General features: G+C 38.3%; 1 long non-coding RNA gene across 1 annotated transcript; it reads right to left on the bottom strand.

Moving 5' to 3' along the window:
* Window positions 1-17461: 17461 nt before the first annotated feature.
* Window positions 17462-26597, bottom strand: LOC121033302 (uncharacterized). Its single transcript, XR_005791845.1, has 3 exons — window positions 26486-26597; window positions 23106-23108; window positions 17462-17507 (listed from the first exon to the last, which is right to left on the bottom strand). It is a non-coding gene; the product is annotated as an uncharacterized LOC121033302 (long non-coding RNA).
* Between the last annotated feature and the right edge of the window lie 425 nt (window positions 26598-27022).

The raw sequence follows: 27022 nt of genomic DNA, 5'->3' as shown, positions 1-27022 counted from the left end.
TCTCTCTTTTTCTCAGCTTCCTCTTTTTCCATAACTTTATCTTCTAGTTCACCTATTCTCTCCTCTGCCTCTTCAATCCGAGCCGTGGTGGTTTCCATTTTGTTATGCATTTCGTTTAAAGCGTTTTTCAGCTCCTCGTGACTGTTCCTTAGTCCCTTGATCTCTGTAGCAAGAGATTCTCTGCTGTCAGCTATACTGTTTTCAAGCCCAGCAATTAATTTTATGACTATTATTCTAAATTCACTTTCTGTTATATTATTTAAATCCTTTTTGATCAGCTCATTAGCTGTTGTTATTTCCTGGAGATTCTTCTGAGGGGAATTCTTCCGCTTGGTCATTTTGGATAGTCCCTGGCGTGGTGAGGACCTGCAGGGCACTTCCCCTGTGCTGTGGTGTATAACTGGAGTTGGTGGGCGGAGCCGCAGTCAGACCTGATGTCTGCCCCCAGCCCACTGCTGGGGCCACAGTCAGACTGGTGCGTGCCTTCTCTTCCCCTCTCCTAGGGGTGGGATTCACTGTGGGGTGGGGTGGCCTGTCTGGGCTACTTGCACACTGCCAGGCTTGTGATGCTGGGGATCTGGCGTCTTAGCTGGGGTGGATAGGTAAGGTGCACAGGGGCAGGAGGGGCAGGCTTAGCTTGCTTCTCCTTAGGTGATCCACTTCAGGAGGGGCCCTGTGGCAGCAGGAGGGAGTCAGATCGCTGCCGGAGGTTTGGCTCCGCAGAAGCGCAGAGTTGGGTGTTTGAGCGGGGCGAGCAAGTTCCCTGGCAGGAACTGGTTCTCTTTGAGATTTTGGCTGGGGGATGGGCGGGGGAGATGGCGCTGGCGAGCGCCTTTGTTCCCCACCAAACTGAGCTCTGTCGTCAGGGGGCTCAGCAGCTCTCTTTCCCTTTGTCCTCCAGCCTTCCCGCTTTCCGAGCAGAGCTGTTAACTTATGACCTCCCAGACGCTAAGTCGTGCTTGCTGTCGGAACACAGTCCGTCAGGCCCCTCCGCTCTTTGCAAGCCAGACTCGGGGGCTCTGCTTGGCCGGCGAGCCGCCCCTCCGCCCCGGCTCCCTCCCGCCAGTCCGTGGAGCGCGCACCGCCTCGCCGCCCTTCCTACCCTCTTCCGTGGGCCTCTCGTCTGCCTACTTTGTTAATTTACTCTGAGACTGGCTTCTAAATTATCTGATGTATAACATTTTTTCTCGATCTTTATTTTTAGTCTCCATAGATTTGTTTCTATTAAGTCTAATAAGCAAAACTGTATATATGGAGAAGCAAATCTTTGTTGTGAGCATCTCTCACATATTAGCCTTAATAATCCATGCTGAACTTATGTTTGCAATTGAGTCTCACTGTGTCCCAATAATCTAAGAAAAAAGACATGGGTAAGCTAAAATTATTGATTTTCATTTCCTTTCCATTAGAGTGGGTAAATGATTAGCCACTGTCTCTTGATAGAAAGCCAATAGCTACTATTTTATAGAATATTTTTTCTTTTCTGAAATAGTTTTGCAATTAATTAGCCCATATTCCTATTGATTACTTCTATTTTTAATTTACTGTCTTAAACTGAAACTTGAAAGGCATATGAGAAACTTGAAAGGAGCTAAATACAGACACAAGCCAGATATGCAAATTAGTGACTTGAATCTTTTGAAGTGACCTACAGATTGTGCTAGAATGACTGTTACTATGGTTACCTTCAGAGAAAGTTTCAAAGTTAAAGAGAAAAACATAAAAAATAGGTTAACTATTTGCCTTTTCTGCTACTATTAACTATGTTAATTATTTGTGTTTTTGTTATGACTGAGAAAAAAAAAATTCCGAGAAGAGAATATTCACCTCCTTAAAAAGAGGATTAAGAGAAGATCATTAATACCTCTGTATGAACATTTGAAAATGTATTATTTGCAGGAAGATGTTGCCTTACATCACAGACGTAGCACTGACCCTCCAACTACTACAATCTTAAGATTTTTACTCTGTGTACCAGTTAAAGTTTGCCATATAATAAAAAATCAAGACAATTTAGCAGTCCAAAATAACAATTTAATCAGTTTTTGATTGCTGCATAACAAATTATCAGAAATTTAGAAACTTAAAAAAACACAATATTATTATGTTGCAATTTTAAGTGCCAGGAATCCTGCGTGTTCTTTCTATGTCTCCTAAGGGCCTCATTAGGCTGAATAAAAGCTTTGGCTGACTGTGTCCCCAACTGTAGGCCTGACTTAGGAGAATCCATTTCCAAGATCCCTCAAGTTGTTGCCAGAATTCATTTTCTTGTTATCGCAGAATCAAGGTCTCCTTGACTTGCTGGATACTGGTTGCTACTGCTCTCAGCAACTAGGAGTTGCTCTCAGGTCTTTGTCACGCAGCCCCTTCAGACTGGGCAATGAGGAAGCTCCTGTGAGTTGTAATTCTCTCATGTTTTCAGTCTTTCTAGAATGTTCTTCTGAAAGTAGTCAGAGAAAACGTTTAAAGGGCTCATGTAATTAGGTCACATGATAATCTCCGTATCTTAAGGTCAGTTGTGCTATATAACCTAATTTCAGAAATAAAATCCATTAAATTCATAATCTTAGGGATAAAGAAGTGTGCATATATTAGGCAAGTGAGAAATCCTGCCTACCACAAGTATAAATCTTATGAACCTGCAGTGCTGGGCTCAAAGAGGTGGTTTTTCTGCTATGGAATATTATTGGTTGGTCTCAGTGGAGTCACATACACCGTTACAGTCAGCTGAATATTAGCCTGGGTCTTGGTATCTTAGCCTTGTATGGAAGAGTAATATGGAAATGCCAACGGGAGCCTCTCTCCACCTTGTCTCCCATTTTCCAGCAGGGTAGACTAGTGTTTATTACTATGGCCAGTGGTCAGAGTTCCAAGAGAGAATGTGCAAAGACTCTTGAGGCTTAGACTATGAATTCATATTGTCCATTCTACCACACTCTGCCCAAAGCAAGTCACAATTCATGCCCAAATTAAGGGGATGAGAAATTGATGGAACATCACTGGAAGATGGCAATAATATGTGATCATTTCTGTCTACCACATTTATTTCTTGATAAGATTAATTAGGACAGAGAAGAAAAAAATTGTTAAGGGGGAATATATAGTCACAAATACATAGTTGGCTAATATTTATATCATCTATTTGAAGAATTTAAACTTATTCCTTGAAGATTTCTGGATTGGAGGATCTAGGGGAAAAGAAAACGGATAAAATGTAGGAGAGGGAAACAAATACAACTACAAAAAAAGAGTTTTTATAGCTATCTTGATGTAGAGGATGGGTAAGAAGAACACTAGAAGTAAAAGAGAGGAGACATTTTTAGCTAAAACTAAATTTATTTTTTTCCATTTCAACTTTGCCTTGACCAGAATTTGGTACATTAAAAGGTGGAATAAAAATCTTTGACTCGTCTTTCACATTTTATCCTTGGAAGCTATTCGTATACAGTACAAATAAAAGCCACTAAACATCCTTCCTCTGTTTTGGCTTTTATAAATATTTTTATTTCTGGTTTTCAGAAAAGTTTGAAAGAAATTTGCAAAACTTAAATAGCCCTTTCCCATCTATTTAGGGTATGTTAGATGTCAACTTTCTTCCCTGCTTTGCACAATCTCGCAGGAAGAGAATGGATAAAGGAACTAATGAGACACATCTATTTATTCTTAGGGCTCTTATAGTCTCTCTTACACTATGATATTCAATTTGTAGCATGATCTAAAAAGGAGGAAACTGAAAATTTATTCTCTGTAATTCATATTGTAATAATTAAACTATGAGAAGTATATATACGTTGGTTGCTTTACGGAAAACAATGGTAGACTAGTCTTTCAGTGACTGCAGATTTTTCTAGAAGATAGGGCCAGAGGCATTGGCTTCAATGCTTAGAATGCATCAGGTCGAGGCACCTGGGTGGCTCAGTCAGTTAAGTGTCCAACTTCAGCTCAGGTCATGATCTCACCACGGTTCATGAGTTTGAGCCCCGTGTCAGGCTCTGTGCTGACAGCTCAGAGCCTGGAGCCTGCTTCAGATTCTGTGACTCCCTCTCTCTCTGCCCCTCCCTTGCTTGTACTAGGCCTCTGTCTCTCTCTCCAAAGTAAATAAACATTAATAAAATAAATAAATAAAATAATGCATCAGGTATTAATATTGAGGTTTAGAGAGATCAACTTTCCAAATTCCATGGTCATCGTGGGTCCAAGGTTCCAATTTTACTTCCCTTCAACGATGCCTCTCGAATAGATCATCTACCTCCACATGAATCTTTTAAATTCATTTCACTAACTGTACTGCTATGTTTCATACTCCCATTGAATTCAAGAAAGAGCAAACTGTGATTAAATGTGTGAGTAAGGGGAGTACAGGTAGGAGAAGACGGCTTTGTTTGCTCAAGGCATTATAACAAAAAGATCATAAACTGGGTGGCTTATGGACAACAAACATTTCTTCCTCACAATTCTGGAATCTGGAAGTTCCAAGAGTAAGGCCCTGGCAGATTGGTGTCTGGTGAGGGCCCACTTACGGTTCACAGGCAACCATCATGTCACTGTATCCTCATTTGGCAGAAGAAAGAAAGCTCTCTGAAGTTCTTTTATAAGGCCACTAATCCCAATCATTAGGCCTTAACCCTCATGACTTAATCACTTCCCACTTTCTAATACCATCTCCATGAGGTTAGGATTTCAACCTGTGGATTTCAGTGGGACATGAACATTCAGGCCATGACAGAGATGTTAAAGGAACATGAAAAAAAAAAAAAAAGGCATTTTAGACATTTGACGAAGTTTGGGGCTTACTCTGAGTGAGATAGGAAACCACTTGAGAATTTTAAGCAGAAAAGTTACATGATGTGATTTATATTAAAAAGAAAAATCATGGGGCACCTGGGTGGCTCAGTCGGTTAAGCGTCTGACTTTCGGCTCAGGTCATGATCTCACGGTTTGTGGGTTCGAGCCCCAAATCGGCCTCTGTGCTGATGGCTCAGAGCCTGGAGCCTGTTTCAGATTCTGTGTCTCCCTCTCTGTCTCTGCCCCTCCCCCACTCATGCTCTGTCTCCCTCTGTCTCAAAAATAAACATTAATTTTTTTTTTTAAATAATAAAAAATAAAAAGAAAAATCACCCTGGCTGCTTAGTATGGATTAGGATGTGAAGGACGAGGTTGAAGCAGAGAGACCTGATAAGGAGTGAGGAACATTGTTGAGAAGGTTGATGTCTGATAAAGGTGACAGAAAATGCTGTTTTGGACCAGTGTGGGGAGCAGGAACCACATTCTCAGTGAACCTCAGAAAAAGATCTGACAGGGTATGATGATTGATTTGACTTGAGACATGAGAGAAAGTCAACATTCAAGGCTTTTGCATTGAGCAACTGGAAGAATAGAAGTTTTTTGTAGTGAAATAAGGAAAACTCTGAGAAAAACAGTTTGTCAGGAAGGATGAGAATCTGGCTTTGGAGATAGTAAGTTTTAAAATGTCTGTCAGACATCCAAGGCTTTGCCACCAATTCACTGCACCATCATAGACAAGGTAGGAAACCAGGAAAATCTGTTCTAGCATGGACCACATGGGAGGAATCCAGCTCCAGGGCAAAAAGAACCATGTGTGGTTTTTCAGGACTGACCACGGACAAAGACTTTCTGTGGAAAGACTCATGGGGGAAACTGCCATCCCACACCAGGCCAGGTACACAGATGTTGTCCTGCCATCTCTGGGGAGGTGCAGTCAATGAATCAGACACTTTGGTTGGTCATGCACTTCACAGGAGAATATTCTTTTTCTTTTTTCTTTCCTTAAGTTCATTTCTTTATTTTGAGAGAGTGAGAGCATGAGTGCGTGTGCACAAGAAGGGGAAGGACAGAAAGAAAGGGGAAGAGAGAACCAAAGGAAAACTCTGTGTTGTCAACACAGAGCCCAATGTAAGATTCAATCTCACGAACCAAGAGATCACGACCTGAGCTGAAATCAAGCATCGGAGGCTTAACCTACTGAGCCCCGCAGGCACCCTGCACAGAGGAATATTCTTCGATCAAGTGACTTCACTCAACTTTTTATTCAAGACATTCTTTCATCCCCTCCTCTGGCATCTTTGCCAAGACCTCCTTATGGGGAAAGGGAGAGGAAAACCTTGATTCTAACTTCTACCCCATTAAACGTCTGTAAAACTGGAGAAGCCTTTAGTTTGGGGCTGTCTCCGCAGTCATATAACCCCCATGTCTGTGGGAATACACCTGATTGTCAACCAGTGCACTGTTCCACTTGGGGAAAAATGGGGGTATCCGACTCTTTTTTCAGGTTTAGCCTCTCGTTAACACTACAGTGTGAAGTGATTAAATGCTTGACTGTGACTTGCCTTTTTGCTTGCTTTTAATCAGCTATTCTGACACCTGGGAGCTCTGCTCTCTCCAGCTCAGCCAAGCACCTAACAAATGTTACTGGCGAGGCTCAGCCATGTTTATCCATTCTAAAAGAAGCTCCAGAGTTTCCATACACAGCATTGCTATGCGTGCTAACCTTGGAGGGTGAGGAAGGAAGCAGGGTGATGATGAAGCATATCTCAAAATTGTACTGATATAGAGAAGACAGTGTTTTCAACTTAGACACTTACACTTTATGTTACAAATCAGTACAAATTATAAATTATTCTCAAGATGCTTCCTCATACTTTTAAGAGCCCTTCAACTCTACTTCTGCACTGTGCACCAGCTGTGCCAATGAATCGTACATCAATTTAGCAAATATTCATTAGACACCCGTCAAATGCCAGGGATGCTGTGGTTAGTAAGAGGCAAACTTCCTGTGAGGGGGGTAGACTGTCCTGATGAGGCAGACATTAAACAAATAATTACAAAAATCAATATGTAATTTTAAAAGAGTATGGAGTGTGAGGAAAGAATGTTACAGAAAAGATGAAACGTAGGTTTATGGTGAGGGGTAGGCAGCCCACGTGAGGAAGTGACATATTTTAATCTGAGACCTAGAGAGACAGTGGCTGGGGTGAGCGAGGTAAAAGTGTTGAGAGCTGTTTCAGTCTTGGGCACACAGAACTGGGGCAAGATGTGGTTCAGTGAGAGATACACTATAAAAAATTAATTTGAAAAGACTTGAAAAAGCTGAAGCAGTGTATGTGTCCGTTATTATTATTGATTGTGACAATAATGACGTCTAAATGTGAGGAAAATTTATCTGTGGCTGAAAGTGTAAGTGGCAGAGAGGCTCAGAATGCAACCACAGTACTATAACAAGTCATTCAGCGGTCTATCCCAGAACACACTGGTTCACTGCAAGGAGCCAGATAAAGAATAGCAAAGACGCCAAGATCTGGGAAAAGCAGGTAAGGCTGGTGGAAGATGCTGATGCCAGAGAGAAGCCCATTGTGGTGACCAAAGCTGCTATGCAGAGTGACAGATACCTGGGTGCCATCCACAGAGCTGAGTATGGTTGCAGAAGGCCTGGGACTAGAAATCCATAAAGCAATCAGGTGGCTTCAGAACTGTTTATCAACTTGTGACAGGGGTGCAGATCCACTAATCGCACATGCCTTCTGCTCACATCTTGGGGTCACCCATTCAGACTTCTGGGAGTTGATTTTCAACACTGTGATTCCATCCTTGACCTTAAGAATTGGCATTTCTTGATACTGCTCACTACTTTCCACTCCAGTCTTTAAGGGACCGGTTCTGGATGGATCTTCCTTCCTTCCTTCTGGATGTATTGCTTCCTTCCACTCTCCTACTTGTAAGGCACCATTTTGTCACAATCAACTTCTTTCTGTTCCCAAATACACTGCATTTTGTCTGAAGCCGAGAACATTGCACATGTCTCTGCCAATAACAGTCTCCTCCCCCCCTTTTTTTTTTTTGCATCTGAACTTCTACTTGACTTTCATATGTCAACTTCCAAACTTCCTTTAGGAAGCCGTTTCTGATCCCAAGTCTGGATGAAATACAACTTTTTTTAAGTTTATTTATTTATTTTGAGAGAAAGAGAATGAGAGAGAGAGAGAGAGGCCGCATGAGCAGAAGAGGGACAGAGAGAGTGGAAGAGAGAGAATTGATTTGATCATAGCTTTGATCTCATGAACTGCGAGATCGTGACCCGAGCTGAAATCAAGAGTGGAAAGGTTAACCAACAGAGCCAGCCAGGTACCCCGAAATACACCAGTTTTGTATGCCCATAGGAGTGTATGTGAGAGGCCTGAGAAAATTGAAACTTAAAAGCTTAAGTTACGGGAAACTGAAACCTAACCAAGCTTAACCAGTTTGTTCCTCTTCTGTACAATTGCTTGGCATGCCCATGTGTTCCTGATCAATCATTATTGCCTGGCACATCCGTATATTCTTGATCAACCATTGTTATTTGGCACATCTGTGTACTCCTGATCAATCGTTGTTGCTTGGCACATCCGTGTATTCCTGATCAATCATTGTGATACCCGTACCCCCAGTTGTGGTCTGACCTAAAGGCAGGAACCAATTGAATACTGTTAAGTGTCCAACTTTAAACACCAACCAATCGCAGCTCTGTAACTGTGGAAAATTCCTGATTTCCCCATGACTTGTTTGTACGTGTCTATAAAAGGGGTGTAAAAACCTCTCTCAGGGCCTCTTGGCGTCACCGGCAATGGGGGCGCAGAGGTCCAGGTTCAAACCTGCAATAAATGACCCTTGCTGCTTAGCTTTGACTCTGGACTCTGGTGGTTTGTTTTGGGGGGTCTCTTAGACTCTGGGCGTTTCATATGCAACCTATATAAATTGTAATTACATTGATTAAGAATAGTATTTTAGACAAGTACTGAACAGTTGGGTGCTTTCAAAACACGTTTGCAAATCCTTTGACACTCTCATTAAGAGGTAGATTCGATATTCTCTTCCTTGACCATTGAGGGCTGACTACAACGACTCACTTTTAGCCAGTGGAATATGTCATACGTAACACTACATGAGCACTAGCTTTGCTTAAGAAAAGGTGATGTACCCCATGGTAGGCAGAATTCTGAAGTGGTCCCCCAAGTTTGCCCTAACCCAGAGGACATCAGATCCACCCTTGACTATGTTATGTTATGTGGGAAAAGAAATTTTTCAGATGTAATTAAGGGTACTTTATCATTTGACTTTGTGTTAATCGAAAGGGAGATTGGGTGAGCCTGAGTAATCACATGAAACAAAGTATGGACATTTATTGACTAGCAGAAAAGTATGAAAATCAAGGGGTTTGAAGTGATGGAAATTTGAAGGGAAGGGACTTTATTTTAGCTGCTGTGTTGTAACGGTCTGTCAGAAGGCCTGTGAGAGACCTAGGGCAAGGAATAGTAGGTGGCCTCCAGGAATGACTGTAGTCCCCATCAACAACCAGAAATTGGGGTTCACAGTCCTATAGCCACAAAAGACTGAATTCTGCCAACAAAATGAACTTGAAAGCACATTCTTTCTCAGTATCTCAAATGAGAATATAGTTGACCAGTAAGTTAAATTTGAGATCCAGAGTAGAGACCCACCTGAGGCTGCCCAGACAGTGAGATGTTAATATCAGAATAGTGATATATTAAAATATACAGTGGATATACATTTTACAGAATAGGGAGATCGTAAATGAGCATCGTTCTCAGCCAATAAACTTGGAGTAATTTGTTACATATCAATAGGAAACCAATCCTTCTTGAGTCTCCATTAAAAAAATCTGAATATCCTGAGACCACCATGCTGTGAGGAATCTCAGAACACTTGAAGAGGCCACATGTAGGTGGTCTAGCTGACAGTCTCAGCTGAGGTCCCGGATGACAGCCAGAATCAATTGTCAGACATGTGAGTGAAGACATCTAATGCTTCCAATCTCTGACACGGTGTCACATTGAGTCATTTAATCTTCCCAGCAGAGGATCAGGATGTTGTGGATCAGAATCAAGCCAACCCTGCTGTTTTTTCTCTATGATTTCCAGACCCACACAAGCCATGAGCAAAATATCATGGTCATTTTTAACTGCCAGATTTTGACATAATTTGGTATGCAGCATTAGAGGCTAAATTCTGCCTGCAAATGCATATTAAGTAACTTACAGCCTCTTCCATAAAGGATACGGAACTTCATTGAATTCAAATTGCCAAGAGTGCACAGATAGGCAAGGTATGCAGCCTTGCCATGGGCTGTTTTGGTGTAAGCCCTACGGTTGTATTCCTGCAGCTCTGCATCCATGAGGCTGGGGAGTGAAATGAGACACTTCGCTGGGATATCCCCAGAAGATTTTCAAAAGCCCCTACCCCATACTGTTCTCTCTGAAAAAGCTGATCGCCTATGTGTTCTCTCAATACATGTTGCTCACACAGACCTACAAGTCCCATAAGGAGGAACTTTGATCATATATGGCTCACTTGAAGCCAGGGCATCTGGAAACTGTATGTTGTTTTAGTTTCTCTGTCTCTATATTATAGGAAGAGAAAGTACCAGTAAGAGTAGATGTTGAGTGAACTACCATATCCATAATGTCTGCCATAATATTTCCATTTATCCATTTCTTCATTCAAACTAAGTGCTAGAGGGAAGAGAAAAGGGTTGTGTTCATTTCTGTCTGTTCAATATCTAGTGGAGTGGCTGACACAGAGGTGGTGCTTGATGAATACAAATAAATAAATAGCGGGATTTTTCTTCCTCTTGAACAATAGTTCCCTGCCTGGTTTGGTGAAGCTCACTGAAACCACTTTGACTATGCCATGCTAACTAAAGCTGTTTGTGCACGGCACAATCCACTTTTGTTTTGCCTTTGTTTCCCCTGATGCTTACATGGCAGGCTCTTTTTGTCATTCATTTCTCAGCTGACATAGAATGTCCACAGACTACTGGCTCTAAATTGCTACCTACCTAATATCATGTCTTGTTTCTCTCTTTTATTGTCTCTTTGGTACCTATTAACGTGAGATATTTTCTGATTGGTTGTTTGGTTGACTTTAATTCGTGCTCTGATGTAAACAACATGAGAACAACTGCTGTGTCTATGGTTGAAATATACATGTCTATGTATGTCAGTGTCTGACATCCAGAATGGACATATTTCAGTTCTCCAACCTCCAATTCAATTATCTTCCATCAGCTCTGCCTTCTGGAGTTGAGTGACCTTTTAATTAAACTCTTCTGGATTGACTTTCCTGCCTTACTTCTGTGTGTTTTATGTTATTTCCCTTCTGGAACAAAAATATGTTTGGATCATTATAAAAGAACTGAAATCATTCGGGGCCATCTCTGAAAACTGCCTTCCCACTGCCCACCCACCCAGCTATAATCTCCATTTGCCTTTGTCCATAGCATTTTGCAAAGAGGAAGGAAAGTGTTAGCAACAAATGAAGTAAACACAGGAAGGCAAAGCAGAAATGAGGATATGAAAATCCAGACAGAAAATGGGAAAAGATGCCTCATGGCTAAAGAGAAATGAAGTTATTAAAACCTAAAGACAAATTCAGAAACAAAATGAAAGCCAATGCAACTTGGAAGCAGGGGCACAGGGTGCCAGATTAGAGATCCAGAAACCCTCCTGGCAAAACTCAGGGACAGTGAAATGGACCAGTCAAACTTGGTGGATGGATCTCTACTACAGGACTGTCTGAATCATTTGAGTCTTAGGTTTGCTGATGGTGAAAACAGATGTCTGCATGCTAGTAATCTGCTATATACCCTCTCTTCCTAGAGGACCAGGACAATGACATGGCCCCAGCTACAGGGAGAAAGGAAAAGAGTGGAGAAGCCAATGACCATTCAGTGTTTTAAAACAGGTACAAGATAAAGGAATTGGAGAGAATCTTCTAGTAGTTCTCTTAGACATAGCATTATGACCTTGACTGTTGAGAGAGGAGAAAAGAGTGTTTTAAAATATTTAATTCCTCAATATCTAAATTAAATATTTCACAGATGATTTTGGAAAGAACTCTATGCAATACCTATTTTAACATTTAAAGATTCAATTTTGCCTGTAAAAAATTTAATTAATTAATATGTACACACACACACACACACACAAAGCATCAGGGCACCTGGGTGCTTCAGTCAGTTAAGTGTCTGACTTTTGGCTTTGGCACAGGTCATGATCTCACAGTTCATGAGTTTGATCCCCATGTCAGGCTCTATGATGCAGAGCCTGCTTGGGATTCTCTCTCTCTCTGTCTCTCTGTCCCTCATCTCTCAAAATAAATAAATAAATAAACAAACAAACAAATAAATAAATAAATAAAAATAAAAAACTTCACTTTGTAGATACTACCTCAACCTAAAATGTAATTCTAAATATAAAATTATAAAGTAAAATGTATTCTTCTTTTCATAGCTTCTGTACAGAGACACTAGTAAGTTGAAATACATTCTTTAAAAAATAAATTTCTGAGCAAAGAAATAGACTTTGAAAAAATTGTACAATCCTGCACATAGGAGCAGCATGCATCAATTAATATTCAATTTTGTTTAACCATAATGTTATAGCATATGTGGTTGTTTAATATTATACAACTATAAAAGAAAATATTTGTTGTTTCATTAAAAATGGATGTACTTACATTTCCAACATTGTTCAATACAATGCAAAGCAATTGTTCCAAGCAATCTGGTTTTGTGCTTGACTAAAGAACAATTGCAATTAAGTGACTATATTTAAATTTTACTTCTTAGAGTGCTTCAAATATTCACCTTTATAAAAATGTATCTATAGAACAGATAGCAACAATATCTACTTACAACCACTGTTGTGAGGATTAAATGACTTTATATATGTGAAGGGCTTTGAAGATGCTTAATGCCTAACATCCATGAATACTATTTTTAATTATTTTTTTTATTTTTTGTATATATGTATGTATGTATTTATTTCTTTATTTTGAGAGAGAGAGGGGAGAGGCAGAGAGAGAATTTCCATTAGGCTCTGAGCTGTCAGTGCAGAGCCTGACATGGGGCTTGATCCCAGAAACCAGGAGACCATGACCTGAGCTTAGACCAAGAATCAGCTGCTTAACCAATTGAACCGTCCAGGTGCTTCAATACCAGCTATTACTATCACTGTCATTGCTATTATTTATATTAATGTTATTACTAATAGTATAATAATGGACTAGTTTATAAGAGATAGTAGATAAATTTGGGTGACCACTCCCTACCAAAGCTTAGGATACTACTTAGTATAGTATCAGAAGGTATGTGTCTTTTCTGTTGCTGTTATCCTTTGTTACTATTCAGCACTCAGTGGAATTTGTGTAGGGAGTAGTCACCCAAGCCTATGTGTCTACTGAAAAATAAGGCACCAACCACACTCCATTATGTGGTCACAAGTAAATTTGAGCAAATTTGCTGCAGTTCGTTTATCAGAGTCCTGAAAATTCTAGAGATCAAATGCGTAAAATTGGGCAAAAGTTTGTTTCTTTTAGGAAATAGGAAATGATCACTAACTAAAGTCTGAGTTCAGAAATAGAAACAAAGTTGAAATGACATGTATTGGAACAAATAGATCCGGAGTGAAGCATTTGGCTTCATAAATTGGCAGTAGGCTAATAATTAATATTTGGGATTGTGTCTTATCATAATCTGAGCCATCCTTTTAGAAATAATTCTTCAACTGATATGAATTCTTCAACTGAAATTGAAGAATACACTAGAATAGTGAACCTAATTGGAGAATATGGCAAAGTGTATCCTGAATCATGAAGAGCTGAGCTTCTGATAACACTAGGAATAGAAAGAGTTTGATCTCAGAATAGGAAGACGATAATGGAATCAGGGAGCTGGAGTGGCATCCGTTGTATAGGGGTTTGGATGTTTCATTCAGAGACACAATAAATAAAACCTTTTCCCCATCTTCTCCATCCATCAAAATCTTTATGCAGCGTAAATATCAAATCCAGTAGTGATCATTCCTTTGTTTAGTAAAAAACTCTAAGGCATCTCCCACTCTGTATAACTGACTTATTAGTGGAGTTAATCACAGTATTTTTCTGTTAATAGCTATGAGTGAATGCTGACTCATTGAATGAGACAATGAAGTGATGTATCAAATGAGCACAATTAGTTTTCTCACACATACCATTAAATTATTTAATACTTTATTTACGTTAGCCTTAATATTTTATTTATTTTTTATTTAACATTAATTAATATTTATTAATGCTCCATTTAATACTTCCACCTTATACTCATAGATACTTAAACAAAGACATGATGGATCATTGCAGGACATGATACAAGTCAACCAAAGGCCTCAGAAACCTTGAAAATTTTTCTGTCATCTCTAATAAGATCAGCAATCTTTTCACAACGTTCATATAAACTTTGTTGTAAATAGGCTAGACCTTACTATGATTTGAGAATGCAATGAGATGGAAACCAAGATTCATAGAATGAGACCAATTAAAGTCTACATTCTGCTGATTAAAATGGTAGTAGCCATTGTCTCTAGTCTCTCTGCCTGAAGGTAGACAATTCAGCCAGTTAGAAAACTAAGGAACACACCTCATGTAAGATGAACTTACTCTAAGTGATCATACTCTTAAATCAAATGTAACTGTGTAATTGTCCCAACTTTAAGTATACTGAGAAAGACATTACTTTTAAGAGTTAGCGTTACATACAATAATAAATACCACGGCAATGTAAATCTAATTTCTGTAATAATAAAATATTCACTGAGTATCAGTGGGTAGTGGGTAGTAAGCTCCTCAATCTCTCTATAGACACATGAAGTTACACATAAAAAATCACCTTCCAGTAGATTATAAAATACTCCATAAATACCTTTCATTTTGTAGATGTGCTTGCATGCTATTGTTAGATGGGGACACTAGCCTCTACCATATATTATTTAAAATAATACTTGCAGCATATCATGCGGTTTGTTCCCTGTAATAAAAGAAAAGCATTAAATGGTGGTGTGAAGTTGGCTTCAGGTATAGCATGGGCTCTCTGAAGAGTCGTCTACAATACAAAGTTTAATAGACTAAGCGTACTTCTTTCAAAACAGCCAGCTAAATGTGTGACCTGAAATTCAGATTCAGCCTTGCAAGAAACCTCATGCTTAAGTCATAGAACCTTAAATCCCAGGACACAGTTGTTGGCCCAGGAATGAGCTCAAGATTGGAAAGATATTTTACCTGGGACTTTTTAACTAGACTTAACAAAAAAACCAGTGATTCACTTCCGGTGGCTATGCTCTGAAAATTACATTTCCTGAGTATTGATTTCCATGTGTCTTCCATGTAGAGGAAGTTAATGTCAAATAGAGGAAAATAAAGCTGGCACAGAAAACTTTTCAAAAGTAACTAATGGAAAAATGTCCGCCCACATTCAGGTCCTCGGTTTTAGTTTGCCACGTTATCCAGGCACAGGCCTGTTGTTGTTTTACTTATTTCTGATAAACCATGATTCCTCCAATAAACATTCTGTTTGTCCAGCTTGTATAAGCTAGATTCATTCCTTTTCAAGCCATAGATTCTTCTCTGTTTAATTAATTAAAAAGATATTTTTATATTCAATAATATTTAATAAGTACCAGTTACATATTGGGGATTCAGTTAGATATTGGGGATTCAGACTCGAAAAAAAATACTTTAGATAGCTTCATAGAATGTACATTCCAGGGAAGAATAGGATGTTAAATAATGAGTTAATTATTACATCACAATTTTTATGGGTGCTGTGAAAGAGAAAAAAACACTGGTTTCTAAGAATGCCTCCCTTCTGGGGAGGCAGGGAGGTTTCCTTGAGCTAGTGATGCTTAAGCAGAGTTTGATTTTATTCAATGGAACAGTGAAACTCTTTAGGCCAATTGGTTTACTATATTTCAGAATACTGACTGTGAAGAGGTTAAGAGGAAGTGTCTACTCTTCACTATCACTTACTCTGAAATTGTGAAGTCACCTCTAGCTTCGTGAGATACATTTCTCAGCCTGGAAAGTAAGGAAAATCCAATCTTCCATCTGCTGATAAAATCTGATTACAGTTTCCAGTGTGCTTTTGAAATCAATAGAGATATTTAGAGTAAAATAATTAATCACTTTTATGAGATTATGAGTCACTTTAGAGAAAGAACGGGTGTTTTCTTCATAATATCCCCAAAGTGATGCACATGGCTTAACATGTTTGAGGAGAGGCCACATTCAAGGTTGTAGAGGATTGGATGAGAGTCTTCAATTAAATAAGCATATGTTAGGTTCATTGTTCCAGTTTAAAGTTTTCTCCTAAGACACACAAGTAAGAACTTTACATAGGGTCCAATAATTTCTTCTCACATATTCTGTTATTTACAAAGATGAGGTAAAAATAATTTGACAATGATTGTTCAAAGTCATTGTTATTACTTGCATTCCAGGATCCCAGGCCACCACCGACTGAACCTGTATAATACCTTTCGAGTTCTAGTAGTCTTGTTTAATTTCATCTCTTTTTTTTCCTTCCCTCCCTCCCTCATTCCTTCTTTCCTTTGTTTTATTTTTCTCTGCCCTCCTTCATACTCTTCTTTCCTTTCACTTTTCTTTCTTCTTTCAACAAATATTTACTGAATGCCTACGTTTTGCAAGAACAAAATTTTAATGACATTATAAATAATGACCAGAGAATTAGGGATTTGCAGCCCACTGGAGGAGATAGATATTAATAAATTAATTGCAAATCTAAACATTCAAGTATATATGTATTTAAAATGCAGGAACGTGGTTTTATGGAACAAATGTCTGTGTCTCCCTAAAATTCATATGTTGAAGTTCTGGCATCCAGTGTAACAGTAATTGAAGGTGGAGGTCTTTGAGAGGTAGTTAAGTTTAGAAGAAGTGAAGGTGGGGCCTCTATGATGGCATTAGTGTAGTTACACCAAAAAAGAGAGACCAGAGCTCACTCTATATTAACAATGAGAGGACAGTGAGAAGTCAACCATATGTAAACCAGGAAGAAGGCTCTCGCCAGGAGCCAAACACTCCGGTCCTTGTTCTTGAACTTTCTAGACTTCAACACAATGATAAATAAATATCTGTTGCTTAAGCAACCCAGTATGTGGTATGTTGTTACAGCACTTCAAGATGACTAATTCACATGGTATTAAATATACATGTTTATAACTAGACTATTCTCTAGTTTCGAAGTTCTTACTTTATGGTCGCAGAAAATATAGTCCTTGTAATTCACAAATCTGGTCCCTCCTGACTCTGCCAGTTCATAAATGGTTTGTTTGTCTTTTTTTCCTTCTCATTTCTCTCTTTTGCCAGAAAAAAATCCTGTATCATTCTGCTGCATTTGGAAATATGCCTGTACCACTATTCATGGGAAATGATCCTTGCTAGAACCTGTAAAGTGTGCAACCTTTGTCTTCTTCGTTCCCATGCTGAAATGTCCATAGCCTTGGGGAGTGGAAGAAAAAAAAAGAAAAAAAAAAAAAAAAGAAAGAAAGGTCAGAGAGGGAGAGAGCCAAAGCATAAGAGACTCTTAAAAACTGAGAACAAACTGAGGGTAGATGGGGGGTGGGAGGGAGGGGAGGGTGGGTGATGGGTATTAAAGAGGGCACCTTTGGAACGAACAATGGGGGTTGTATGGAAACCAATTTGGCAGTAAATTTCATATTAAAAAAAAAATGTCCCTAGCCTTATCTTCTGTTCTGGTCCATGGGATACCTTTGCAACTGCTCTTAAAATTTCAGACAACCTCTTTACCTCCCTTACCAGAGGGAACCTAAAATATTTATTTGCATTGACCTGGAACACTATACATTTGAGAGGTCAAAGTAGAAAGAGAATAACAAACCATTTCACTTCCTCAGTTCTTAGATCTGCCCTGAGCCATTTCTCCTTTACTCAGATCAACACATATAAGGAATTCCATGGTATTGCCTTACCCAAAAGTTGCAAAGAAAAATGTGATTAATGTGTTTATCCTGCTCTTTGATTTCTAAATCTTAGGGCTATTCTTTCATCATTACTGTATTCCTCATCATTCAAGCTTTGGCCCTGGAGACAGTCAATGTATATGCCTTCATCAGTGATCCACACAAATGAATTCACAATTCCACTATCCCCAACCCACTCTAAGATATATTTAGAGTACAAAACTGCTGTTATATCAATTCTCATTCTTTCCAATACTATTGATTCTCTTCTTAGGAGATAAATTTTTTATTCGTGTATTTAATGCTTATTACCAAAATGCCAACCTTTGAAATACAGTCCTTTTGTTGTTCACAAACGTGTGGCATTTTTTCAATTCAATATCATGTGACTGTCAAGATGTGTCTTTTACGATGACTGTCAACAGATTAATTTGCAACTAAAAGAAATAATATGGACAGAGAAAGACAAAAAAAAACATATAATTTCACTTACATATGGAATCTAAAAAATTAAAACTAACCAAGAAAAGAGACAGAAACACATCCATAAATACAGAGAACAAACTGGTGGTTGCCGGAAGAAAAGAGAGTGGAAGGATGGGCAAAGTGGATGAAGAAGAGTGGGAGATACAGGGTTCCAATTATAGAATGAATAAATCAGGGGGATAAAAGGTACAGCACAGAGAATATGTCAATGGTATTGTAATAGAATTATGTGGTGACAGATGGTAATCATACTTGTGGTGAGCATGACATATAGAGTTGTCCAATCACTGAGTTGTATACCTGAAATTAATTTAACATGTGTATTAGCTGTATTTCAATTAAAAAAAAACTAAACTGGGGCGCCTGGGTGGCGCAGTCGGTTAAGCGTCCGACTTCAGCCAGGTCACGATCTCGCGGTCCGGGAGTTCGAGCCCCGCATAGGCTCTGGGCTGATGGCTCAGAGCCTGGAGCCTGTTTCCGATTCTGTGTCTCCCTCTCTCTCTGCCCCTCCCCTGTTCATGCTCTGTCTCTCTCTGTCCCAAAAATAAATAAACGTTGAAAAAAAATTTTAATAAAAAAATAATAAAATAAAATAAAAATAAACTAATTAAAAGCAAAAAAAAATTCTTTTTTTAAGTTATACACACTTTAACAATGTGGACACAGCATAGAGAAAGGTTTCTGCCTTTGGAAAGAAGAGGTTTGGGTGAAATTGTAAGACAAGGGACAAAGTAAGCTTCAGGATATATCTGTAATAATCCTTTCTGATGATGCTGTAAAAAGGTGGCTAGAGTGAGCTGATCAATTGCATACATAAAGGACAGTAAATGAGTTCTCTGCTTCTCTACATGAATAGCATTTGTGCTTAAACTTGAAACAAGGAGCAGAAATTACCTATAACAACCAGAGAGGTAGGGTTTGGGGAAGGTAAGATATTTAGAAAATATCAGATCAAGGCATGATAAAAAAGGAAAGATTTTTATATTCAAGAAACCAGGAAAGAGTATGGTCAGAACACAGAAAATAAGGGGTCAAGTACTACAGATGATACACCGAGATGGTACCAGGCTTGAACTTGGGGAAAATGCTAAATGATTTAGATTTAATCCTAAAGACAACGGTAATCCAGGGAATACTTTTCAATAGGTTCAAATGACATAATTTCTATTATAAAATCATGTGACCACCACAATGATGAAGCTGTACTCCTAGAACCACAGTAAGATGGGCCGTTTTCTTCATGTAAATGTGCCCTTTAGATGACATGCTTTAATTTCATGCTCTGACCCACCTTCAAACCAATTATTTCTTTTTGATTTTTTTTTCAATTTTTAACATTTATTCAGTTTTGAGAGACAGAGCATGAGCAGGAGAGGGGCAGAGATAGAGGGAGACACAGAATCTGGAGCAGGCTCCAGGCTCTGAGCCATCAGCGCAGGGTCCGACCGCGGGGCTTGAACTCACGAACTGTGAGATCACGACCTGAGTCGAAGTCGGCAGCTTAACCAACTGAGCCACCCAGACATCCCCAGTTACTTCCTTATAATGTTAGTGAAGAGACAAATCTTTATAGATTTGTGTAACATCTGGAATAGTCCCTATATCAGCTGGTCACTTTTAATTAACAATATTTGAGGCACGATATTTGAGACAACATTCCATTACGCAGGTGTGATAAAAAGATAAAGATTTCCTTTGTACACTCTGTATATGGGTACTCCTTTCTGAGGTCCAATCCTTGTATAATGCCTACCTTGGCTATTTCCACTTGTAGTTTTATTCCCCCTTGCTGCATCTGCTAAACCAGAGCAAGCTCATTAAATTGTGCATGTGTATGTGTGTGTTTGTGCACATATAGGTGTTTTCTTTAGAAAGACTTACGGAAGCATAGAAGGTAAAAAAAAAAAAAAAAAACAAAAACAAAACTTGGAATGATATCATAGATAGGAGCAAAGGATGAAATACTGTTATGTCACCTTTTCTGATTGGTACTATAGAAAAAATTGCAAATCTGGATAATCCTAAAAGAGGTAGAGAACTGATACGGTACCTCATGAATAGGAAAATATAGTTTCTAAAGCACAGGCATGTAGGCATATTTTATTTTTTCATGAGAGGAATTTTAGAGAAATTCTACTCTGTCTAGATGAATTAATTTTTATGATCATAAAACATCCTAACGTATTTAAAGGGATTACTGCCCATTGGCATTAATAAATTATAAACTAAAATTAAGTGTCCATTGGGGAGACATTTAGAACTTGGATGCTAAACTTTAACTTATGGTATGGAAAAAGTCAAATGATACATTAATTAAATTAATATCTGGGCCTGCACTAGGAGGAAGGAACAGAGGAGAAATTAAAGATATTAACATAAATGTTAGAGCTGAAGCTCAGCATGAAAGGTGTGATTTTTGCCAAATTAAAAAGAATTAGCTGTTAAGGCAGAGATAATAGTATAACAAAATGGATGATCAAAGTCTAACTTTAAGGGCTAACTTTCTTTAATTTAGTTTTATATCTGCAATATAATATAAACTTTAAACAATTCAAAAAAAATAATATTTAAAGAAATAATTATATCCTCAAATATGGAGCTTTAGATCTTGCATGATTTTAAGAGCATGATATGGAAGTGTTTATTTTAATCCTTTGGTAAATCACATGTAGGGTTAAGTAAAATTAAATTTTATTATTGATATAAACTTCTGTGAATTTTTTCCAGTTTATGAAAAGATAGGTTTAACATATACCTGCTGTCATTTTAGAGATTCAAAATTGTATACTGAGCTTGTCTTCCCCCAACATGGATATACTTTAGATAACCATAAACCATATTAACATTTATTTTTTAGTGTAAAGCAAGCATGTGAAATTCACTTTTGATAGTGATGTGAAATTAACATGTAATTCAGCGGAATGAATTCCCAAAGAAAAACATGGACAATCTTACAATGTGGGAATGAATTCCCAAAGAAAAACATGGACAATCTTACAATGTGCTCAGAGATGGCTTTTTATTAAATTTTTTTTTCAACGTTTATTTATTTTGGGGACAGAGAGAGACAGAGCATGAACGGGGGAGGGGCAGAGAGAGAGGGAGACACAGAATCGGAAACAGGCTCCAGGCTCTGAGCCATCAGCCCAGAGCCCGACGCGGGGCTCGAACTCCCGGACCGCGAGATCGTGACCTGGCTGAAGTCGGACGCTTAACCGACTGCGCCACCCAGTCGCCCCAGAGATGGCTTTTTAAAAAGGAGTAAAGAAGTCTCTCCCCAACAATTTCTCCACTTCAGATCAATATGGCAAATGTTTTAGAAGTTGACTGGTATCATTTAAAAACCTGGTTAATTCTCAAAATAAAGAGTATTACTAGATAAGATATACACTAATGAACTAATTATAACCATAATTCACATTAATTTTCTTCATTTAAAATATTGTTAATTCTTGGGGTGCCTGGGTGGCTCAGTTGGTTGAGCATCTAACTTCAGCTCAGGTAATGATCTCATGGTTTGTGGGTTTTGAGCCCCGCATTGGGCTCTGTGCTGACAGTTCAGTCTGGAGGCTGCTTTGGGTTCTGTGTCTCTCTCCTCTGTCCCTCCCCTGCTCGCAATCTCTCTATAAAAAATAGATGAATAAACATCAAAAGTAAGTTTTACATATTGTTAATAGTTTAGACAAGCTAAGAGGATACCATTTCAAAACACAAAATAACAACAACAACAAAAGAAACAAAGGGTTCTGAATATTTGAATGTGGGCATCAGAACTCATTCTTTACATTACATGATTGCAAAATATCTTTCTAAGAATTCTTACAGTCTGTTTACAGTATATCTGCATAATTTTTAATATGAAAACATCTGCTACTTTATTCAATTAACTTAAACAATTATCTTATTTATTTTACTATTATTTTAATATTAGTGTGTCTAATATAAGCTGGCTGAAGAATATGGAACGATAGAATTTGCTTTCAAATAGACTTTACCTCAACAAACATTTTAATTATATTCAATTTTATTAGAGTAGCAAATAAAACATGCAAGAATAAATAAACAACAATAAATCTGGTCTAAATTTAATAGTATTTATATTCATGTCAACAATAACATCCCACAATGTGAAATGTTCTGAGATGAGAATGTTGATAGATTATATTTGGAAAACTGTAAACAAATTATTTTTGCCTCTCTGTGTGTGTATAACTATTATTTAAAATACCATTATTATTTTATAATATTTTATGCATTTATATAGGCTGTATTCATGGAGATTCTTGAGTTCTGAAAATAAAAATATTTGTAAAGTTATGTCAAATATTTACTGTGTTTTTATAAACACATGGGGAATTTAAATGGCTTTGAAAGTATTCAAAACTTTGACTTTTAAGTCAAATATGAAAATAGATTTCTCCTCAGCTCCACATCTAGTATACATATACACATGCTGTAAAATACTGTTTTTTTCTTGTCATATAGATTAAATTTTAGTACATTTTAGAAACAAAAAAATAGGAAATTTTTAAAATATTTCTACATTATACTATTCTTCAATATAAAATATATTAGATGAAAGTAGAATCATTGTGTTAAATATGGGCATTTTGTCCTAATATTGCATATTTGAGCCTGGGTGTCTCAGTCAGTTTAGCATCCAACTTTTGATTTCAGCTCAGGTCATGATCTCAAGGTTCATGAGTTCAAGCCCCACATCAGGCTCCATGCTGTCCAGAGCCTGTTTGGGATTCTCTCTTTCCCTCCCTCTCTCTCTGTCTCTCCCCTATTCACTTGCTCTCTCTCTCTCTCTGTCTTTCAAAATAAATAAATTTAAAAAATAAACTTCCATCTTGGGGAAGATAGGAGGTGCAGAGAAATGATTTGGAGGAGAAAAGGATCACAGGTGCTGCAGAGGGGAAGGGTTCCTGATCATGGAGAGAGGAGAGAGAAAGAGACAGAGAGAAGCGCAGGGCATCACACAGGCAAACCTTTCCCCAAAGCCATTGACTGGGAAAGCAGAAGGGACTGATTGTCATGAGTTTTTACAATTAACAGAGCTCAAAGACTGGATTTTTAGAGTTCCATGTTGTGGCTTGTGTAGACCCTGGAGGAACGTCAGTGCTCATGTGGAAAAGGAGGCAGAGGCATATGATGGCTTCTGAGGATCCCCAGAGAGGCACTGGGAGAAACAATTCCTCATTCTTAGAGCACATCTGGGAGATGTGGCATGGCCTCTTTGGGGACAAAAGAGCTGGTGGCACCACTGTGCTGCCCCATTTCTTAGAATAGGGGTAGAGACACCTGCTAAGGGTAGCTAAGCTAGATGCTGGCTTTTTGCTGTGCTTTACTCCAAACTCCAAGATACTGTACATTGGTGCAACTACCCTTTTGAGACACACCTGCACCAGCCCCAGCATGGTGACACCTTCCTCCAGAGGACCAGCGTCTATTCACACTACACCATTTCTCTGAAGATCGGAGTTTTAAAACTCAGCAGGCCTGTCTGGGATAAAGCACAGGTGCTCTGCCCTGTTGGGTGGGGAGACGGTCTGGACACAGATAGGGTGAAGGTAGGAATCTGATGGATGCCTGGGACACATGAAGGGAGGTGGTTCACTCTTCTCTGAGACCTTCTTGAACAGCAGCAGGTGCGAACTCCCCTCTCTGGGGAGGAGCAAGAAGGCTGGTGCTATTTTGCTTCCCCGCTCCTCAGCATAAAATAACTTCTATAAGTAGCACATTGCCAACAGTGGTGACCTAAACAGCTTACACAAAGCCCAATCCCCCTGCTCTCTGCAGATACTTCTTTACTATGGAAAGTGTGCCTGAGAACCAGCATAGTGGGCCCCTCCTCAGAGGGCCAGCACAAACCCTCCACACAAACCAAGTCTACTAAACCTAGAGTACTGCAAAGCTTCAGTTTAAGTGGAAGTAGCATCAGGTCTCTTTTAACAAGCAGACCAGAGCACACCTAGTTAAAACTCACCACACTGTGGCCAAGTTCCAAATACTCCCCACTGCAGGTAAGGAGAAACTCTGCAGAGGGCTTACCTGAGGGAAAGAGTAGCCAAAACACAGCCGCAAAATGCACACAGCATACACCAGAAACCCTTCCTGAAGCACCAGGCCGTCGGCAATATATGATCACTTCTTAATAAAGCCATTATTTTCAGGAGCAGGAAACACAACAGGCTTTCATAACACAGAGAAGAAGACAAATACTTGGACAAAATGCCAAGAGGAAAGAATTCATCCCAAAAGAAAGAACAAGAAAACGTCAGAGCCAGGCATCTAATTGAAAGAGATATAAGTAATTGGCCTGACCCAGAATTTAAAGCAACAATCATAAGGATACTAGCTAGGCTTTAAAAAGAAAACAAAACATAAGACACACAAAGGAGTCCCTTCACACAGAGATAAAAGACAAAAACTAGTCAGGTTGAAATTTAAAATGCCATAACCAACATGCAAAAACAAATGGGTGTAATGCTACAAGAATGGAAGAAGCAAAAGAACAATTAAGTTATATAAAAGGTAAAATTGTGGAAAATAATGAAGTTGAAAAGAAGAGGGAAGAAAAATATTGGATCATGAATGTAGACTTAGCGAACTCGGTTACTATACAAAACATAATAATATTCACATCATAGGAATCTCAAAAGAAGAAGAAAGGGAAAAAGAGGCAGAAAGTTTATTTGAACAAATTATAGCTGTAAATTTCCATAATTTGGAGAAGGAAAGAGATATCCAAATCTAGGAGCCACAGAGAACTTCCATCAAAGTCAACAAAACAGGTTAATGCATAGACATATTGTAGTAACATTTGTAAAATATAGAGACAAGGGAAAAAAATCCTAAAAGTGGAAAGAGAAGAGAAATCCCTAACTTACAAGGGAAGACAAATAAAGTTAGCACAAGATGTTTCCACAGAAGCTTGGCAAGCCAGAAGGGAGTGACATGATATATTCAATGCACTGAATGGGAAAAATATGCAGCCAAGGATACTTCATACAGCAAGGTTGTAATTTAGAATAAAAGGAGAGATAAAGATTTTCCCAAACAAAAACTAAAGGAGTTTGTGACCACTAAAACAGCCTTGCAAGAAATATTAAAGGGGATTCTTTGCATGGGAAAGAAAGACCAAGAGCAACAAAGACAAGTAAGGAACAGAGAAAATCTCTAGAAACCACGACTTAACAAGTAGTACAATGGCACTAAATTCATATCTATGAATAATCACTCTGAATGTAAATGCTCCAATCAAAAGACATAGGGTGTCAGAATGGATAAAAACAAAACAAATCAAAAAAAAAAAAAAAAACCACAAGACTCATCTATATGCTGTCTATAAGATTCTCATTTTAAACCTAAAGACTACTTTTACCATTGTTATTTATCATAGTACTGGAAGTCCTAGTATCAGCAATCAGACAACAAAAAGAAATAAAAGTTACCCCAATCAGCAAGAAACAAGTAAAACTTTCATATACACAGACAACATGATACTCTACGTAGAAAACCTGAAAGACCACCAAAAAATTTCTAGAAATGATACACAAATTCAGTAAAGTCTCAGGATACAAAATCAATGTACATGAATCTGTTGCATTTCTATACACCAATAATGAAGCATCAGAAAGAGAAATCAAGGAATTGATCCCATTTACAATTGCACCAAAACCCATAAGATACCTAGGAATAAACCTAAGCAAAAGCTGAAAGATCTGTACTCTGAAAAACATAGAATATTGATGAAAGAAATTGAAAAAGACCCAAAGAAATGGAAATGATTACATGGTCATGGATTGAAAGAATAAATATTGTTAAAATGTGTCTACTACCCAAAGCAATCTATGTATTTAATGCAATCCATATCAAAATACCACCAGCATTTTTCACAGAGTTGGAACAAACAATCCTAAAATGCATATGGAAGCACAAAAAAAAAAAAAAAAAAAAACACTAAATAGCCAAAGCAATCTTGAACATCTATATCAGTCAGAGAAAGACAAATACCATATGATTTTATTCATGTGTGGAATTTAAGAAGCAAAATAGATGAACATAGGGAAAAAAGACAGGGGGGAAATCATAAAACAGACTTAACTGTAGAAAACAAAATGAAGGTGCTGGAGAGTAGGTAGGCGAGGTGATGGGTATTAAGGAGGCACTTGTGATGCACACTGGATATTATATGTAAAGGATGAATCACTAAATTCAATTCCTGAAACTAAAATTACAGTATATGTTAACTAAGTAGGATTTAAATAAAAACATAAAGCAAAAAAAGATGACATTTCATTACCTCTGTCATAGTGTCCGTGTAAAAGGCAAATCATTATGTTTGGCTGACACTCAAAGAGAATAAACTTTACAAAGGTGTGAATATCAAGAAGCAGGAATCTTTGAGGGCTACCCTCAAAATACCCAAACACAAGGAGTGTATAAATATAATCTTGCTCCAAAACTTTTCCAAATTTCTGTGAGAAATCTTGATCCCCATGAGACATCTAGAAAACTCTCACAGTAGCAAACTTTAGCTGCATTCTTTGGCCAACTAAATGTCACATACCATATTCTTCTGCAAAGAATATGTTGATTTTTATATTAAATGGGGAAACTCATGCTCACAACCTGGAAAAGTAAAGAAAACTACAATGGTCGTTGCTTCTAAATTGATCCTATTCAATATTATAGAGTGCTACAAA

This window comes from Herpailurus yagouaroundi, unplaced genomic scaffold, assembly GCF_014898765.1.
Source record: "Herpailurus yagouaroundi ecotype Mexico unplaced genomic scaffold, PumYag 28, whole genome shotgun sequence".
Classification (NCBI taxonomy): Eukaryota; Metazoa; Chordata; class Mammalia; order Carnivora; family Felidae; genus Herpailurus; species Herpailurus yagouaroundi.
This window is presented reverse-complemented; position numbering and strand designations above follow the sequence as displayed.